The following is a 20,650-nucleotide window of genomic DNA, read 5'->3' as shown; positions in this document are numbered from 1 at the left end:
GCATACAGCGTTTTTGCGTAACTACAGCCTAGCCTTAAAACTAGAACGAATACTTATTTTTATCAATAAACGAAATTATATTCATTATTGATTGTTAATAGCAGTCCCGCGTAATTTCTGAACACTTCCGTAATAGACTAATTCAGTCGATTAACTTTTTTCTGAGGAGGGTGGCTGATACTGAGGCAGTATCCGGAGAAAATTAAGTGGAGCCCAAAATTAGGTGTGGAGTACCTCAGGACCGCACAATGTCCGTCCGCGTCCGTGCGCATAGCATTTCAATCGCGAAAAATCATACAGGCACCGGTAAGATTCGGGCCTGTGTCTGGTAGACCAGACAGAGTTAGTGTCAGTCGTCTTACCCATTGGGCTACGACCGTGAGTTAGTACCCGAGAGTCAAACGGCTTACTCCCTCGCCTGTAACGGTGCGGAGTACCTTACGACCTCCCAATGTCCGTCCCCGTACATCTGTGAGCACACCACCATCGAGCGAAAATCAAGCGAAATTCGATTTGAGCCGTGAGTTGCAGTTTCATTTAGGGAATAATCAAGGTGCAACTCACGGCTCAAATCGAATGACGGTGGGGGCGCAAATCGGATGTCACTGGAGGCTCAACTTGTATGTCATTTCGAGTCCCCGTACTCCGCACCCTCGCCATCATCCACGGAGTGGAGATGCTGCCATTTTTTTATGCTTTAGAAAAACCACGCCGAATTCGAACTTCTGGATGGAGGTGAACCTCACTTTGTTGAATGAAAGGTTTTATCATTCAACCGACTAACCAATCCTCCAACCATCGGTCGGCTAAGTTCGCTATTGCGCTTGAATCGGTGCAGTATCAGCTCGAGTTCCCGCAGCTGCAGATGTCGCCATCAGTGCCTACAGTGCTCCGCTGTTTCTGTGAATCGGGCTACTCCGGAACTTGCATTGTGAGGTACAGAAAATTGAGAGGTTCAAAAATAGGGGCGCTAGCCGGGAAAGAGAAACGGCAGTGCCAGAGCGAAGACTCCTGGCGATGGCGAGCGAGCGGAACAAGTTTCGGAGGTTGCTGTCCAGCGGCTGGTCAAATGGCGACGGGCGAGACGGGAAAGTTCAACAGCAAGTTCAACGGCAAATCAGCAGAGGGTCCCAACTAAAGCCCCTCCATCACGGCCACTGCGCGCGGCCAACAAGAGCAGCATGGAGGGGCTTCAGGTCCAACTAGGCTGTCACCTTTAAGTTCTAAACATCTTCGCAATTTTCGAGAAAATATATATCTTGCATATTTTATGACGCATTCCAACGTTTAAATTTAGAATTTTCTCAATGCGTTCATTAAAAATGTTAAAATTCACTGTAGCTAATTACTTAAACAATTAAAACGTAAGTAAACTACGGAGAGGGTATGCAATCATACCCAATGAATAAGAATGACTTTAGTGGCGGGAAATTCAAGGTGTCTAGTTTTGGTGTTTGGCTGAAATCACGTGGGAACACAGCTGGAGCATGGTAACCCTGGGTGAAGGCAACGGGTTCACAGAAAGATTCGAGGATCCTTCTACGTGTGATTGATGTAGCCGCAAATTAGTGGTTGTAACGCAGATTCGTGCCAGCTGAACCAACGTTCTTTTTTTTTTTTAATAACGACAGTCTTTTTTGGCTTCCTTAAAAATGAAAATTGTTGGTATGTGTCTGTCACTCGGTTCAGACGCCTGGCAAGAAGTTAAAGGAATTCTTGAACGGGACGTTTATAAAGGCAAGGCATTTCCGAACAATAAATCTGGTAGAACACCTCACACTTGTCAACATTTTTTCAACAAAAAAGTAAAACATTAGGCATATTCCAACCAAAACATAAATAATAACTGATACTGGTACTAGCACTGTTCTTTTATTTAAAAATAGACAAGGGCGTAATTTTCGAGAGAGCAAACACAAAAACGCGTAAAAACAATATTTTAACCGCAAAATACAAAGAGAGGTCGCCTAGAGCCTGGAGCTCATGGCGTGAGCGAGAAGAAAAAAAAATAAAAAGGTCCCAACAAGACAGGAACCAGGAGTCACGGTGCTTAACGGGGAAGCTAATACGGCGCCAGTAATTATTCAACAGGCAGCCATACTATTAGCAAATCAGTATGAATACTTGGGGATCCGGCTTAGCGAAGGAAAATGCTACCTATATTTTAGTGAAGAACATCTTAATCTGAAAGGGGCACTAAGCACAGCGATAATGAAACATCGAGCACTTCGAGAATAGGAGGTACTACGAGACATTCAGAAAGGAGTAATGGTGCCGCAGCTCCCGTTTTTTAATGTCTTACTATGCTTAAAGTCAGATATATTTTGTCAGGACTGAAGTTAACCAAAAGGCAGTCGGCAGATTGGCACTGGGAGCTCACAATAAGACCACGAATGAGACTGTACAGGGCGATATAGGCTGGGCTTCATTTGAAGCCAGGAAAGCGCAAAGTAAGATGCGTTTTGAGGAGAGGTGTTGAAATTTAAATGAGAGGAAGCGGGCAACCAGAGTGCAAAGGTACCCGTGGACCTTACTAGTGTGGACGCCCATGGCGACTAAAATACAACTTCACCGATGCAAACAACCGATCTGGGGCAGTTAAAAAGCAAGTGAGCCTAAGAGAGACGCTTATGTGGCCAGAGAGGATGGAAAAGAAGTGACCATTGTTAATCTGTAAAGCATGGCCAACAAGAGATCATGAAAGGGGACTTTTACGGCAACAATAAAGGCAGTGCGTTGCTTTGAGGCTCGGGCTGGCTGCTTGAGAACTAGAACCTATATGAGCAAATATTCGCCCCAGCATGAGACATGTGTGGGCTGTGGCAAAAGTAAGAAAACAGTCAACCACGCAGTAATAGAATGCCAAAGATCCAGCCACTTAGAAATAGGGGAAAGCCTGCTTCCCGGGGCACTGGGTTTTACCATTGATGGAGGCATCAACTGGCCAGCAGTGGAAATTACTAGAAAGCGATGAGAGTATTTGTAAGAAAAACCCAGGGAAGGAGTCAATCAAGGTTCGTCCCAGCCAGAGTTAGCGGCAGGGTAAAACTAAACAGAAATACGCGTCGGAGGGTAATTAAGGGACCAACACAGGCGAGATGGCGCATGCCGTCACCTCAATTCAAAGGTGAACCCATTGTTGTCGGTAAAATTGAATCGAATTCAGTAAACCTTCATTGCGCTTATCATGGGAGGACCGAGACAGAAGGGAATCACACAACACAAGCGCCTTTGTCCTGAAATGGAAAACTCCAGTGAAGACAAGGCTGACGACGGGGCGGGTACACGGAAACTGATGTCCTTGTTTGACGTGTCTGTAAATCTACAAAAGTTTGCACCAGTTAACAGCTCCATTTTTCGCTCTGGGTGCCCCAATATTTGTTAAAACACGCATTTTTTTGCACACAATCAAAACTTTACTTTCCTGATGACCTTATTCAAAGCTACAAATATTTGCACTACTACCTAAAATTTTTGTTTGTTACATAACCGCATCCGTAACTTTACGAAAAAGTTTTTGGCAGCTATTAAAACTTTTTCCTCTAGACATGTTTAGACAAAAATTCCAGGGCACAAAGGGTTTTGGCGAAATTGTCTCGCCTGATTGCTCTCTCAGACAACGGATGAGTTGCGGTCTCAAGAAATGCCGGAAAAAGAAGGACATTTATAGTTTTGCTCTAGCTGCTCTGTAAACAGTCTGACACGTCTTTTTGGGCTTTAGCCCCCTACAACTGAAATATCGAGCGGTAGGAAGTTGAGGTGACGGCGCACGGACAAATTATTTGGAAGCACACACCACATTCGGTGATTAAAAAAAAAAAGGAAAGAATGACTTGGAAAGGCGCAAGATTGGAAGCAGAAGCCAGTGCAATAACAAATCCATTCTGTGTTTGCCATAAACTTCCACGCGGCTTCTCCAAACACCCGGGTGGCACACAATTCAACGCAGAAAAAAAAAAAAAAAAAAATCTCGAAGTAAGCGCGCCTCGTATGCGCGCTTGCTCCCGGCCGCGGTGGCCTTTTTTGTCTTGGCTCCCAAGTGGCACGCGCCCTAAACTTGACAGCGCTTCAACAAAAGAGTCCCCCTCTCTTCACTTTTGCTACCCCCTCAAAACAGCCCATATTCCTCGCTACCGTCCATTCTGAGCCGCCGAACTCAATTACAGGGCAAGGAAAAAAGAAAACGACGAAAGAAACGGTGGCTGCCGCCTTCGACTCGTGACGTCGTCTGCGCTGAAAGCGGACGACATGCGGATTCTGGTGGCTCCTGCGGGCGGCGTGTGGCGGCACGCGACAGGCTACGGACGCCATAAAACTCGACCACAAAATGGCGCCGCGATGGTTGGATGGGGCGGCCGCGTAGCATTCCCTCCGATTGAAGTCTTCCAAGCCGCCTGCGGCGAGTCAACGTTCAAAGCGAAGCCGCCTGACAGGATGTGCCGCATGGAGGCGAAGAGCTCCAGCTGAGAAATTCAAGACTGGGTCGCGTGAACGAAGAGGGAGGGCTGCGTTCTTCCCGCCCGGAGAGGAAAAAGGGGCTGCTTGCGCCAATCTGTGCCACGTGCACGTGTGCCCGGGGCGCACAAGCGGGAGATAAGCCTACAATGGGTAGATAGGACGCTGGTTCAGTCGCTCGAGTTTGGACTGCACTTGCTTCACACGTACGCACTTGGCAAACACAAGAAAAATCGCCCTGGGGTTTCAAGCTGCACGCGCCTGCGAGTTGGCAAAGTGGAACTGGCACCGTGTGTGCGCGCTGTAATGGCGCTTCTTACAAAAAAGCTGAATGTAACTGTCAGAACTTGAACTGCAAGCCGCCGAGCATTTCCAGCATATTTCGGAACGTAACGGTGGTTGGACGCGAACATTTCCCACTAAAATATTTTTATATGTGAGTGTTTTTGAATGCGGGTGTTGTCACGACTTCGGCATTTCCGTTTGAACCCATTCCCGAAACGCCCTTCCTGTTTTACCCGTCTCGTGTGCACTCGTTCCCAAAAGGACCTTCCCGTTTGAGCCCGTATCGTTTCAACCAGTACCAATTTCTGAAAATAGGCGTTTCCATATTTTAAAGTGTCCCACAGCATACGCATGTACGGAAAAGGCCATTCACTATTGTAAAATCACCCGATTTATAGGCAGCAACATATTGGCGATTGAGCGTACGGCACATATTTGGGGCAATAAATGTTTGCGCATGCCTGAATCCGACATTGTGCTCTTTACGCAGAATTTGCAGCAGCGGAAGCGTAGCGCCGGGGACACCTTCAGAAGGGACGTGCCTCGGCTGGTATCATATAGCCGCTGGTATTATAAATAGGTGTCATCATTTACTATCGATTGGCGTGAAGCGACTTTTATACCAGACAGTCTTGCACTCACATCTCAACTACTGTCCATTAATCTGGGCGAACATCACCTTGCAAAACGTACATAAAATAACAATACTGCAAAAAGAAGTCATTCAAACAATTGAAAATGTTCTAGTACACACTAAATTAAAACACCCAATATTAAAAGCTGAAAACTTATATCGATATAAACTCATCCGTAGCTAAAGACACGCAAAACGGGGCAAACTACATACTTTTGTAGACATAGCATTTTTTTTTCGGAGGATGACCAACACGAAGACGCTATGTCCAGAAAAGTATCTAGTTTGCCCGTTTTGCATTTCTGTAGCTACGCATGAGTTCATATCGATATGCGTATTCTGCAATATTCTCCAGGGAACCCTCGGCACCCGGAGAACTTGGCACCCTCCCCGCCCGCCTATGGGCTCCAAAGAATCACAAGCCACGGCTGCGCACAAGCTTAAAAGATTGAACCATCCCGGAACAGATGAAGACCTGCTGCGAGAGCTGCAGAACTCGTTCGAAGCACAGCCCACGACATAGGCACAGCCGCCACTGCAGTACACTGGTCAATCAAACCCAGAACTCGACACGCTTTTCACCATTCAGGAAATTGAAGCTGCGATACACGGCCTAACAAAGAACACCACTCCCGGACAGATTAAGATCCCAAACAAACTTCTGTGCAATCTAGACCCCATCGCCCTCGAAAATCTGCTCGCATACATGAATGAACAGTGGATGAAAGGAACTCTCCACCGCTGTGGAAACATGCAGATATCCCGCTAATCCTTAAGCCCGGTAAACCCCCCACACTCAAAAACCTTTGTCCCATTTCTTTCACATCGTGCGTGGGCAAACTTTTCGAGCGCATGGTTCACAATCGTCTCGCCCATAACACAGAGGACAATGACTACTTTCCAGCCACCATGCACGGATTTCTGCCCCATCGCTCTACCCAAGACATCCTGCTACAGCTTAAAGAAGACATACTAATGAGACTCTCAAACAAACACAAATATTCCATTGTCGCACTCGATATACAAGGCGCATTCGACAATTTCACACACCAAGCCATCCTACAAGTGCTCGCTATTACCAACTGCGGGCACAGACTTACAACTACGTCGCGGCATTTCTTACCAACCGCCTCTGTGCGCACCGCTCATCTCCGATCTGACACTTTTTCAGCAATTCCCAAAGAAATACCTCAAGGCTCGGTTATTTCCCCCTTACTCTTTAACCTTGACATGAAGAACCTCCCACCCCTTTCCCCAAGACATTCCGCATCTCCGCTCCGCTTTCTATGAGGACGACCTCACGCTATGAACGCCCACTGGCTCAATCGGGGATCAGGAAGAGGCACTTCGAGAGGCAATAGACACCGCCCAACGATATCTCCAATCCAGAGGACTGGATTGCGGCCCCGAAAAGTCCGGTTTATACTTACGCTTACGAAAAGTCCGGTTTAAGAGAACTACCCGCAAGACCACGCACGGAATACCAAAACCAGAACTATACATAAATAATCACCCTGTCCTGAGTGTCCCCCACCTTCGTATATTTGGCCTCATAATACCTAAAGACGGATCTGGCTTACAAGCTCCTACCACACTTACAGCGCACACTCAACCAACTCATGCGCATCATCCGCCGCGTCTCCAATCGTCGCTTCGGACTTCGCGAACACGACACTCTACGAATGGTCCAAGCCATTCTCCTCAGCAGGATAGCGTATACGGTACGCAATACTTAGCCCTCAGACCACAAGAAATACGGAAACCTGACTCGCCGTCATACGCCAGGTCTACAAGACCGCTATGGGGCTCCCAATCAGCACGGCCACCACAACATCTGGGAAGAAATACAAGAGGCCCACCACGCATCTCAGATACGCCGACTCCAGATCACACCCACGTGAATAGCGACACTTCTCCGTCTGCACCACGGAGCAAGATGTCGGCACTACAACGTTCCACCACGACTAGATGAATCCCATCAGACATTCGGCAACACATCTGCGTAGCACCCCTACCCCGAAATATGCACCCAGTTTTCAACAAACAATGGCGCACGGCACGAGCTCGCTTAATTCATAAGAACAATCCTAATTTACCATGCACTCGATACACAGATGCATCGCCCTACCCTCATCAGAAAGCACATGCAGCCTCTGTCGTTAACACGCAAGGCACAGAACTGGCAGCAGCGACCATTTTCACAGCTCCCATAGAGACTGCTGAGGAGTTCGCCATCGCTCTTGCTGCCACAACAGGCGAGGAATCTGTTACTGTTGTCACCGATTCACAGACCGCCTGCAGAAAATTTCCAATCGGCAGCATCTCTCAACCAGCACTGTACCTTCTTCGTCAAGTAAATGGGCTACCAGAGCTTAATATCATCTGGTCACGCAGCTATACCAGTCTCTCGGAGGGTACGAGGCGGCACACGCAGCTGCAGCCCGTGCTCATACACACCGGGCCGTTACCTCAGAGGGAGAAAATAACGACCGAACTACTTCATAGCCAGCACCACTCCATGCATACGCCGAAATCTTAGCCCACTGTCGCTTCCCACCACCTCATTCCCAATTAACACACGACGCAGAAACCACTTTCCGGCGCCCTGCAAACCAATTCGTATCACTATAACACCCTTCTAAACGCTATGTACCCCCCCCCCCCTCCCGATACCCTGCCTGTTGCTGGCCCCCTATGTCACGCGGTATGGGAGTGCCAACGGACCCCTACTCTAGCCCCAATCCCAACCATACCTATGAGCAGTGGGTGGAGCAGCTGACCAGCTCCGAGCTCTCTGACTAGCGCCGACTGGTGGAACGGGCCTGGACAGCCAGCCAGCTCCAAGTCATCTAAGAATAAGGATGCCTCTCACTGGATGGATGCCCTAAGAACATCCTCCTGCTCATTAGTACAATAAATGTTTACCTCTCTCTCTCTCTCTCTCTCTCTCTCTCTCTCTCTCTCTCTTTGGACATGATACATTTACAGGGAAGTGTAAATGTATATACGCGTACCTATATAAGCCTCCTTGAAAATACCGTCATCACGGACTCCCTATGGACAGCAGCTATTGAAACATACCCTCCCAAATACGTTGAATCATTTTCACAGAAAGGGAGTTGATGTTCTGGCTGTGAATGATGACCGTATCTTGGATACGCTCATGTAGGTGTCGCATTTGTTATTTTTGTTGTTGTACTTGATTCTGTATAATCATTTTCAAAATGTACACCTTAAGTTTCCAGCCTGTCATTGCTGCGTCGGCGGACGGTGCTCTGTCAAGCTGCAACCATGCATCTTGACAGAGCACCGTCCGTTTTTTTTTTCACTTCTTGGTGGAAGAAAAAAAAAAAAACCTAATTGATTGAAACCTGATTTTTCTGCATTACGTGTCCGTAGGCGGGGCGGAAATGAGCAGCCGCTCGTATACGTTCATTGTTTGGAGCGTAGCTTTGTATTTGTCTTAGAGAGATCGACAGGACAAATAAGGAAAGCGAGAAATATGTTCAGAAATTCAAAAAATTGTCTACAAATGCACGGAATTCTTACGATGCTTGTCTTCATTCGTCTTAATGCGTAACTTTTTTTTTTTTTTTTGCCGAGTATTCCCGCAGCCCCCCAAGAAAAGTCTGTAAAAGGATGACGGGAACACGAATGAAAAAATCGCGAAAACGGACAACCGCGTAAGCGTTGGTGTATGGCAAAAAAGCATAACAAGCGTAAAAGAGCTGGTAAAAAGCGCAAATGGAGATAATTGGTCGAATTGAATTTTGAAAAAACCAGAAATGAAGAAAATAGGGGGAAATGCACTCTTAAAAGTGAACCCACAAAGTAAAAGGTATGCATTTTAATACAACACTTCCAAACGTGAAGACAAAAATGAAAATCCCGGAAAACAACGTCGGAAACAAGAAAAGCAAAATTGGGAAAATGAACGAACTGTGCACCACACCACCTCCACAAAAATGCATATTAGAGAAAGTTTATGCACTTATTGCTATAATAGTAAAAATGTAAGAAAAGAAACAGAGAGGCGAAAATAACGAGAAGACAACTATTCTTCAATAAAATAATTCAAATGAATTTGACCACTCGTCAAATCTGGTGTAATAAACACAATAAAGACAAGTGGCGTAAGACTGCATGTGCGTTATTAGACTAATTTCTGAATTTCTTTTTTTTTGTGAGTGTGTGTCGGGGTGGAGGGGGTTAGGCGGCGCTTTAAGTAATTGTCACTGATCTGTAAGAGGGCGGCAAGCTGCTCAAGTCGGAGTGGTGACAGCTTAACAGCAGCGCTGCCAAGACGCCACTGGTCTGCTTTCCTCGAAGTTCAAGTCACCTCAGCTGCAGGTATTTCGAGGCTACCGGACTTTGTGAAAGCGATCTAATGCGCGCGCCTCGTTCCGAGTCACCTTAGTCGAACATGGTAGGTTATTCCGGGAAGGGGGGAAATGTGGAAAGATGAAACGGGCAGGTCGTTATTTATACCGCGGGTTGAAACGGGAGGGAATGGGCGAGAAAGTTGAAATGAGAGGTCGTTGAAATGGGAACCACATAGGCGCACCCTTTAAGGGCAGCTCCGAAGCTTAGCTGGCTCATTAATTTATTATAATTTCTTTTACATAACAGATCACAGTTTGTTGAAATTGCTGCAACAAAGTATATAACCCTGGTATACCACAAGGTGGGATTCTAGGTCTGTTTCTTTTCAATTTTTAGACGTGATCATTGATGTCGATGAAATTGATTAACACGTGCACAATATACACCATGCGCGTATATTGAAGATACGACATCGTGCTGTGACAGGCTGCTTGTACGACGCTTGTACGACATGGCGCGGACACGGAGCCCCACCATCGTTCGCTTTTAAATCTCATCTGAAAAGCAAACCTTTTCATGTCAATCTGTTCAGATTGCCTCATAATCATCGAACCATCAATCTCCATTGCACAGCCATGGTGCATAAGCACCGTGAGTGTGCAAAATAAACGCTATGAAATCGACGGACGACACAAGTCCGTTCTTTTCCGGCAGTTCACATGCTGATTTTGCAGACCACGGAAATGTGGCTCTCGGGCAGGCACCAAATAATCTCAAACGAATGTTAGCAAGAAAAAGCTGTTTTATTTCACCTGAGATCCTCATGAAGTCTGTACAGATTCCGTCTTTTTAAACAGACCTTGTTTTGGCTAAGCGAATCAAAACACTACCAGCGCATGTTTTACTGGGGCCAAGTCATGGGGAAACAACGTTAGTTACCTAGGTCGATGGTTCTCAAATGCGCGTCCACGGACCCCAAGGAGTTAGTGAGGGCATTTCAGGGGTCCGTGAAGCCCTTCCCGGAACGCTTCCCCCCTTCTTTTCTCCTCTTTGAGAAACCTTGCTGGGTATACAAAAAGGTGGCTTCGCTGCATGACGTTCGTTTCTCCGCGTAGCAGAGGATTTAAGGTTTGCTTTTTGCACAACACGTAAGCTACGCAGAAAAGCCATACACATGAAAGGCTGCCCTTAGGTTGATGACTTTTAGCTGCAAGACCAAATTGCTGGACAATATGACAGGCATCAGCATAAGAGTCAGACACGAAAGGCGGGAATTTACTAAGTATGTGGGCGACTTGACCTGTAAGTGAATATTGTGTGCAATTTTAACACGAATCAAAATCGTTTAACGTGGTTACCCCATGACTTTTTCCGGTATGAAAGGGGTTCTTGACAAACTCATGGTTGAGAGCCACTGACTTAGGTCACAGAATCCACTGGTCGTATGCCTTACCATTGCTGCACTTTCCGAACTTCACGCAGACCGTTACACTGTGTGTGCCCAAAAGATACTTCGACTGTTGTGTCTGATAGCTCAGAGCGTATGCAACAACTAAGAGCAACTTGGGCGCGTTCTCCTTTTTTGCGACCCACAGAGAGCAGTAATCAAAGAAACGTGGTTGCACCCCAAAATGCCGCATAATTGTACTTTACTCCTTCGTACACAATAGGTTAATGTAAAGACCTTTAAACAAAAGGGGGTTGAATTGCAATCCCTGTTAAGCGTGATGTACCATCTGTTTCCTTGCCACGGAAATGTTTTTGCAAATCTTTAAGCGGTGGTGACACCATTATTATTGCGGGGGTATTGATAGACCTGTACCACCATTTAGAAAGAATAACAAAATCAAAATACCATAATCACCTAAATGAGATGCCCTTCTCACTATTTGTCGATATGCCCCTTTGGGAGGCATGTTTTTTTTTTTTTTTAAATAAAACCGGGGTGCTCGGCGCGAGAAGGGGTGACTCGCTCTAGAGACATTTTCTAGCCCACGTCGGGTTCATATACCGGAAGGCCATCGTCAATCAGATATGTTCCGATTGGTAGCTGTGGTTCTAATTCCTATTTTGATGTAATAAGTGTAACATTTGAAATAATATGCCTTGAAAGTAAGCGAATGTTACTCTGAGTAAATTAACCAAGCCGACTTCGATCTTCAAAAAGCCCCTCGAGTGCTTCGTCACCGGAATCAATTGAATGCAACAGTATCGGGTGGACAAAATTCGTCTCTACAGTATGAAGACAGGGCCGCAGGTTAATTTACAGTGCCTGAGAAATATTAGGCATGCAGCAAAATACTTCCTACAAACGAGGGTCCCTCCGACCTCCCGCGCACACATGCGCACGCACACGCGCTCTCACGCATGCATGCACGCAGACAGGCAGACAGAGCGGCCATGGTCAGGGATCGATATGCTCAGAAAATGCAGTGCCCTACTCATCGAGACGCCACAGTACTTACAACGTCAATTAGCGCTTGAGACATGAAGAAAGATGAGGAAGCGGACGACGCAGCCGAGCAGCGCTCCTTTGCTCAGCAGGAAAGCCCGGCCAGCACCGCACTTTCCACTTTAACAGCGGAGCTGTTGCAGCTGGCAGTAATGCGTGGCGCGTAACGCGTTAAAAATACCAAGAAAACGCCGAGTGCTCGTGAGCGCGTGCCTTGCGGCGACCGCCGAGCGTCCCCGGCTCACGCAGTGGCTTTAGCCAAAAAAAAAAAAAAATCTGGCGAAAACCCCGAGGAGCGCCTAGCGTCGCCTAGCAACCAACAATGCCACGGCTGAAGCAACACCTGCTCCATGGAACCTCGACGCGCATGCGTCCAACTCCTCCAGGTACGCCGCGCATGCGTCGTGCACGTACGCGCCACCGCTGCGCCCCAGCTGTCGTCAAGCGCTACCGCGCATGTAATGCTTGCTTGGCATGAGGAACACGGCGATATCGATGCATATGACGATTACTACTAGCACCCATTGCAGATATCCTCTAGCAAAGACCTTCTAGTAAAGTAGTAAAGATCTACAATGGATCCACAGCTACCATCATCCTCCATAAGGAGAGCAGTAAAATACCTATAAAGAAGGGCGTCAGACAAGGAGACACAATCTCTCCAATGTTATTTACAGCATGTTTACAAGAAGTATTCAGAACATTGGATTGGGAACAGGTGGGAGTAAGGGCTAATGGAGAATACCTCAGTAACCTCAGATTTGCTGACGACGTTGCCTTGCTAAGCAACTCGGGGGACGAATTGCAAAGCATGCTTACCGCAATGGACGAACAGAGTAGAACCGTGGGCCTGAAAATTAATATGCAGAAAACTAAAGTAATGATCAATAACCTCGGGACAGCACAACAGTTTGGGATAGGGGGCGAAGTAGTGGAAGTGGTAAAAAGAATATATCTACTTAGGCCAAGTTGTGACCCCTGATCCCAACCATGAGGCAGAGATAATTAGAAGGATAAGAATGGGGTAGAGTGCATACGGCAGGCCCTTCTCAGATAATGAATGGCAGCCTACCATTGTCCCTGAAGAAGAAAGTGTATAACAGCTGAATCTTATCGGTACTCACCTACGGGGCAGAAACTTGGAGGCTCACTAAAAGGGTTCAACTTAAATTGAGAACGACTCAGCGGGCAATGGAGCTGAAGATGATAGGTGTAACATTAAGGGACAAGAAGAGAGCGGAGTGGGTCAGGTAACAAACACGTGTTAAGGACACCTTAGTAGAAATTAAGAAGAAGAAATGGACGTGGGCAGGGCATGTAATGCGAAGGCAAGATAATCGTTGGTCATTAAGGGTAACAGAGTGGATCCCTAAAGAAGGCAAGCGTTGCAGGAGGCGGCAGAAAGCTAGATGGGCAGATGAAATCAAGAAGTTTGCGGGGATAAAATGATCGCAGTTAGCACAGGACCGGGGTAATTGGAGATTAATGGGAGAGGCCTTTGCCCTGCAGTTGGTGTAGATAGGCTGGTACTGATGATGATGACTACTAGCACAGTGCAAAGCGACGACGAAACAAGTAAATAAACAATTTCAAGCGTGTACAAATGCGTGGTGACGTGTCCTTCAGTGCTCCGTAGAAACGAATCCTGCAGCTTGGTTCAATTCCTTGCGCGAATCAGTGCACGCTTCGCCAGTTTTCCCTCTGACTCGCTGCATGCCCAGGCGTTTCCTAGCAACTGAGGCGCATGCTCATTTTCTTTGTTTTATTTCTGAGGCTCCGCACGCACTTGGTAGCAAATTTTTGTGAAAAATTCATCGTTTGGTTGCAACTACACCACTGCCTTTTTTCATGACTGGAGAGAGAGAGAGAGAGAGAGAGAGAGAGAGAGAGAGAGAGAGAGAGAGAGAGAGAGAATAAACGTTTATTTCGATCAACAGGGGGGATTGTACTGAAGCTTGAAGGAGGCGTCCTCAGTCCAGGAAGCCTTGGGCGCAGGCAGCATCGACAGCCCTTTGAGCCAGCCGAAGCTGGTCGTCGAGGCCGATGCTCGCCAAGGCGCTCTCCAAGAGCTCGACAGTAGAAAGTTGCAGGTTGGGAGGAATCAGTGGGGATTGGTCACAACCTTCGACCTAATGGCGTAGCGTTCCGGGTTCTCCACAAAATCGGCAAAGCGGGGAGTTCTGACGGTTGAAAAGGTGAAGCCGGATAGGATGGGGGAATGTATTCATCTGGAGAGCACGTAAATGACGTTCGTGCTCTCGGGGTAGAGATTTGTGGGGGTGGAGCGAGTGTCTGACGCGGCAGCCTGTAGTGCTGCGTGATCTCTGCGTAAGAGTTCAAGGGCTGCATGCGCTCGGGTTCGGCAACGCTGCTCTCGGCGCCCGCTCGGTGGGTCAATTCTCGAGCGATGGCGTCCGCCGCCTCGTTTTCACGGATACCGTGATGTCCCGGAGCCCATACAATCTTGATTAGCCTCTTCGGGGGCTGCTGACTAAAAGGCCTTTGCCTTGAGCTCTTGGACTAGAATGTTAGGATGCAAGGAGAGCTGCTAGCTTACCCATCTCCATCACCTTTTACCTAAGTGCTGTATTTTGCATAAAAATGAGTCTTGATGATTTGAAGCATTTTCGACTTCACAGATTTTTGTACACGCTCTACAATTATTGACTGTCACATCAGTACCATTCTTGCAGAGTAGGTTTACTGACATTTTCATGACCAGCCGTTGTGGGCATCAGTGAACATTATTCTTAATTTGTATGAATGAACACCTTCATTGTCAAGGACTTAATGATAGTCATCGCCGTAGTTCTCGTGATATTTCATTTCCGATAGGTATACAAGCCCGGTACCTCTGGCAGCGTAATTAAGCATGTTGACAGGCGGCCATGCCCCAAACCTAATATCTTGGTGTTATACCATTACTTACACCGACCTGAAAGATGCCAAACCACCCCTATTTATGAAAACCCATTTAAGAAAACATTTTAACACGAAAGTGTTTGGTGTCGGGGTCCACCAAGACCTGACTGATGTCATATCCGTCACGGAAATGACATCGCCAAAAAACTTTGCGCAGAGATTTGAACCACGGACTCTTTCGGCGCAACGGGAGGTACGACACGCGCTCCCCACTGCGCTATGAACAGACCCATAAATAGAACGACAAAGGCGCCTTTATATCCTTCTTTTCAGATGGTGCTGTCGCCTAGGAGAGGCGAAGCGAAGTAGTGCATCATGACGCTAACGCCGACAGTTGGCGCCTCGATGTCAGCGCCTACGTGCACGGGGGACGCGCAGCGGAACCTGCGAGAGGGCAACGACCACGCAGTAAGATCGACGCCAACTTTCGACGCCGACGGTCCGCTGCTCCTTTGGCTGCAGCGGACCTTGTGTTCACCAAACGATTCGCTGACAGTCCGGTTGGTTTCGTTCGCACGGACGGTTTGCGAGCGCCTGTGGTTCCAGTCGGTTTTACGCAATGCTCCGGCGCGTGCAATCCAGTGTCTAACGTTGATGCGTATAATAACGGTGCCATACCGACGAAATATAAATAGCGATGTGCAAGTTCATATCGATGCACAATAAACATTCAACTGCTCCTGTGAAGGCACATTTCACTTTCGTGTTTTACCGGTTCCTATGGAAGAGGGATCAACCACATTTTTGCACTAAAAAAAAATCAGTGCCCTTCCACTCTGCGAAGAACGATGACCAGCAAAGCTAGGCGCAGTCCAAGGAGTGCACGAAACATGACTCGCTTCTTTGCAATTGGCGATTGAGCAGACTTCCTAGCTAGTTAGCCGAATGAAACTTGGAAGGACTACAGTTTTTTTCTAGAGCACAAACATGGGGCTGTCCTTCTCCCCCCCCCCCCGGGCCGAAGGCATTTCGCTGCCTGTAACACACCAACCCAACACGGAGGACAGCAGTGAGGTCGAATCGGGCCTCGAGTCGTCCACGGTGAAATCTTCCCCCAGCAGAACGGGTATGTCAACGGTGAGCGCGAGAGGCCTGCCTGCGTGTGCACGCCCCCCACCCCCCGCGCCCAAATGCACGCACAAAGATGGCAGGGGGAGTTTAGACGACTCGGGAAAGAGACAGCGGCGGTGGAAAGGAGTATGAGGTGGGGTTGTACTCATACTACCCCCGCAATGGCCGTGCTTCACTGCGCGACACACGACGTGGGAAAGCCAACTTGTAAAACCGATCTTTTAAAAATAGGCTTCACCTCTAAACACAGTTGAATTGCTAGGAAGACATTTGTGCAGGCGCAATAAAGACTTCGAAATATGGACACCATAAGACGGCTGTCTTCTCATTTTTTTATCGAACTTGACAAAAATTGGTAAGGCTTGGAAAAAGCAGATCAATTTCGGAACCAGCGACTCTACACACATTTTTGGGCTGCAGAAGCCGAAGCAGGCAATGTTAAAAGCAGAGAGCGTTCAGAGTGAACTAGTAGATGACATTATAGGTGCACTGTACAGGAAGTGCTACCTGTATATCTCGGAAGGGGACGGCGACGCTGGGGCCGTGGTCCGGTTGTTGTGTTTTATAATGTTCGGCACTTTGCATGCGTTGTGGTTGAGAGAGTAAACATTCTACATCTGCGAAGTTTCCTCTTGTTGCTTTGATGTCCCATAAGTTTCTGCTAAAACATTTGCCTGACATTTAATTGTTCAATTTTCTGTCGCACAACTCGCCTCGTATTACAGCCCGCTTTCAGTCAACTGTGAAGTTTCAAGGAAAGCAAGTTGCGAGCTGGTAATTTTTTTAGCAAAAATGTACGCCACCTAAGGTATTCCTCTAGAATAATCGACTCTGAAAAAGTAAGCTTGATCTTTCAATGCATTTAAGAAAATGGCTGCGGTTTACCTCAGCTAGCCCTGGACATGCAAAGCGAAAGCTTGGCTTAGCCTGGTTATCTTGGTTTCAATTGATCAAACCTTTGACCAAACTGTAATCATTACACAATTCGTCCAAAGCCTGCCTTTGCTGCGGTTGTGGTCCCACTTCCGGCGTTTTCCGAGCCGAACGGCTTCCCCGGCAGTATCCGCGGGGTGGACAGCCGCCGCTTGGCAACGACGGCTCAAAGCCTCCAGCTCCCGAGCAACGCTCAGCGAAGACGCCCCGGCCTCGCTCTCATTCATGGCCAAGCTCGCATGCACGCGGCGAGTCAGGTGGTCAGGCGCGAACCAGCTGTGGAGAGCGCATGCGCCAAGCCGGCAGCGGAAGCGAAAGCGGTCTTTCTTTTGGGAGGGGGGGGGGGGGGGGTGCTAAGATTGTTCTCAAGCCTCCCCCCCCCCTCCCCAATGAAAAAAAAAGCGTGGTAGTTTACATGTCGTGTTCATTAAAAGACTGCATTGTCCTAAACAATGCTACTAGTTTTATCACCAACTTCGCAGGAATAGTCGAGATATTAAATAGAACATATTAAGCCGTGGCGAATCACCGCCCACTTTCTCGCGATTTCTCGATGACATCACAGGATCTCGTTCGTACGATTGGCGCCCAACGACCTAAGCCACTGCCAAGGAACATGATTGCGCGGTTGTAGAGTGGCCTCCATTGATTTTATCATTTGAATTCTAACGCGAAGTTATTACACTCATAACTACTTTTTAGTGCTGGCCTATATACATCACTCCTGCCCATATTACGTCACTGAAGCGCTAAATATGAGTTTTTGATATTTGTTGCATTGCTTCGGTTGAAAAACGTCTGTGACTGGAAAGGAGCGCGTGAGTTACCAAAGCTAGTTCTACCAAATTGAACGAGGCTGTATTTTGTCTTCATATGGCCACTTTAGAATCTCTCTCATGATATTGGTGTTGATGGTGGTATTTGCGCCAGGTGAAGTTGTAAACGGGGAAAAAATCCGCAGACCGCGTGGTGCAAATCTGTTCCCGTGATACGGGACGTATTCTGCTCGCACGGGCACCTTGTGCAGGCCTTGCATTAAATAGCCATTGTTTCATGTGATTACTTGCTTTATTTCAACGTGTGGAGTATGATGAGTGTGAGGCCCTCAATAGAATGAGAATCACAGATCGTCGGAGTTCAAATCTGACTCACCACTGCCAGAACGAGTGTTTCTCGGCTTCTGCAGTTTCCCGGTGACGGAATACATGGGATCAGCAACTCAATGTTTTAAATGTCAGAGACATGGACATATCGCCAAGAATTGCCGAGGACCAGTGCGTTGTAAAATATGCGCTGGATCTCATTCGCACAAGGATTGCACCTCTAAGACCCAACCTCACTGCGCGAACTGCGGAGGTGCGCATCCCGCGTCGTACGGAGCTTGTCCCAAGAAAAAGGCTGCTACTCTTGCTCGCAGCGTCGAGCAAATCCAGGGAAAAGCTCTCAACCGACGTGAACCGCCGCCAAACCCTGAGGTTGTGTTTACACCGGTGACGTCATCAAATGACCCACCGCTTCACAGTTTGCTAACGGACAGGTCTTATGCGAGAGCCGTACAAGAACGTTGGACCGCATCTACAAGTTCTCCAAACACGTCAGATGCTCCTGAGGGAACAACCTCTACGCAGCAGCGACGTACTCGTAGGGACCATAAGACGGCACACCAGCCCACCCAACCTGATGTGAGTTTTCTCATCCCTATGCTCTTTGCGGCTATCAAAGCCCTGCTGCGAGCCAACCCCTCCTCGAAAAGTTATCCTGAAGTCGAGGCCGTCTTGGCTTTGGAGCCCCTGGTTTTCTCATCCTTCAAGGCGTCTCTTCATGGTTGTGAGGTACAACAATGATGACTAATTTGGCGACCCCCCCTCCAACAGTGTCTTTAAACTCCAATCTCAAGAACTGCACAATATTTCAATGGAACGCCCGCGACTTACGATCAAAACTTGCTGATTTTCACCAACTCGTACAGACATATCAATTCCCGGTAATCGTAATCTCCGAGTCCCGCGTTGGCGACCACTTTCGTCTCAAAACTTATTATTTTCTGCATTCGCACCGCCTTACCGGCATCAGTCGACTATTGATTGGTTTTCGAACAGATATACAGGCTGCAGCAGTTCCCGTTCCTCCTCATGACAATGAGGAATATGTGTGTGCCAACACTGTGATTGGGACTCAGCGGTTTACGTTTATTGGCGCCTACCTAGAACCAGGATCTACCTTCGATGTTTCCAGGCTTGAAAATGTCATCGGTAGCACATCCCCACCCCACATAATTTGCGGAGACTTCAACGCACACAACGAAATTTGGGGAAGTGCACACACCAATCATCGCGGAGCAAGGCTTGCCGAACTGCTCATAAAACGTGGTATTGAACCATTGAATGATGGAAGCATTACTTACCTAAAAAATCCAACAGTCAGCAGCTGCATCGACCTTTCGTTTGTTTCAAACAACTTGATCCAGAAGTTTACTTGGTGTACTGACCTTGAGACGAGAGGCAGTGATCACTTCCCAATTTTAATATCCTACCGAGATGTGTCTGCGTCACGGCGCGAAACCAAATTCAAGTGCACAGACTGGGCAGCCTTCAAAAACCGTGTCGTCGTGGAGATAACCGCCGCCACTTCCGATGACGACCTAATGCCAATCATGGCTCGTTGTATAAAGGAGTCCTCGAGAGTAGTACGGGAGCGCCTCGCTATGAAAACTGACGCAGAATACGAAAGGCTGCGTGCTATCCGTAGGCGCGCTGAGCGGAAGGCTCGCCGTACTAAAGATTTAGAGGATTTGAGGCAGGCCCGTAAAGCTCAAAGGCATGTGAGACGCTACTTGGAAAAGTTGCGTCGACAACGGTGGCGTGACTTCTGTAGTAAATTGGATGTCCGTCAGCCTCTCTCTCGTATATGGCGAGTCATAAAGGGCATGCGCAACAACAACCAACAGCTCAATCCATTCGGGGCACTGTCATTACACGAGGGAATTCCCCAAAAAGAAGTGGCTGAAGAGTATTGTAGGCTCCTGTCTACGATTTCTCTGCCTCCAGTGTCCTCTCTACGTGTTTCTGACACAGTGCCACCTGCCTCCGTACCTGCCATGGACCTTCCATTTTCGATAGGCGAGCTGAATGCGGCAATATCAAACGTCAAGAAACGCTCTTCTCCAGGTTTCGACGACATAACATATGAGGCGATTTCCCACCTCTCTCATCACTCCCGCTTACGCCTTCTGGAGTATTATAACTCGACGTGGCTGCGGAGTACTGTGCCTGCGGAATGGAAAAGAGCCAAAATTACAGCCATTCTAAAACCTGGAAAGCAACCAACACGGTACGACTCTTTCCGTCCCATAGCTCTACTTAGCTGCATTGGCAAAATCATGGAAAAAATGATCTTTAAGAGAATGACTTGGTACCTGGAGAACAGGAATCTTTGTCCACCGGAGATGAATGGGTTTCGAGAAAACCGGTCTGCTATCGACAACATCCTTGCTCTCGTGGCGTCCCTAGAAGAAGGATTACACCACGGAGATATACCAACAGTGGTTTATCTAGACATCAAGTCTGCATTTGATT

This window comes from Haemaphysalis longicornis, unplaced genomic scaffold (genome assembly GCF_048455015.1).
Source record: "Haemaphysalis longicornis isolate Haplotype H1 unplaced genomic scaffold, Haemaphysalis longicornis Haplotype H1 scaffold_7, whole genome shotgun sequence".
NCBI classification, from domain to species: domain Eukaryota; kingdom Metazoa; phylum Arthropoda; class Arachnida; order Ixodida; family Ixodidae; genus Haemaphysalis; species Haemaphysalis longicornis.
Note: the sequence above shows the minus strand (reverse complement) of the source record.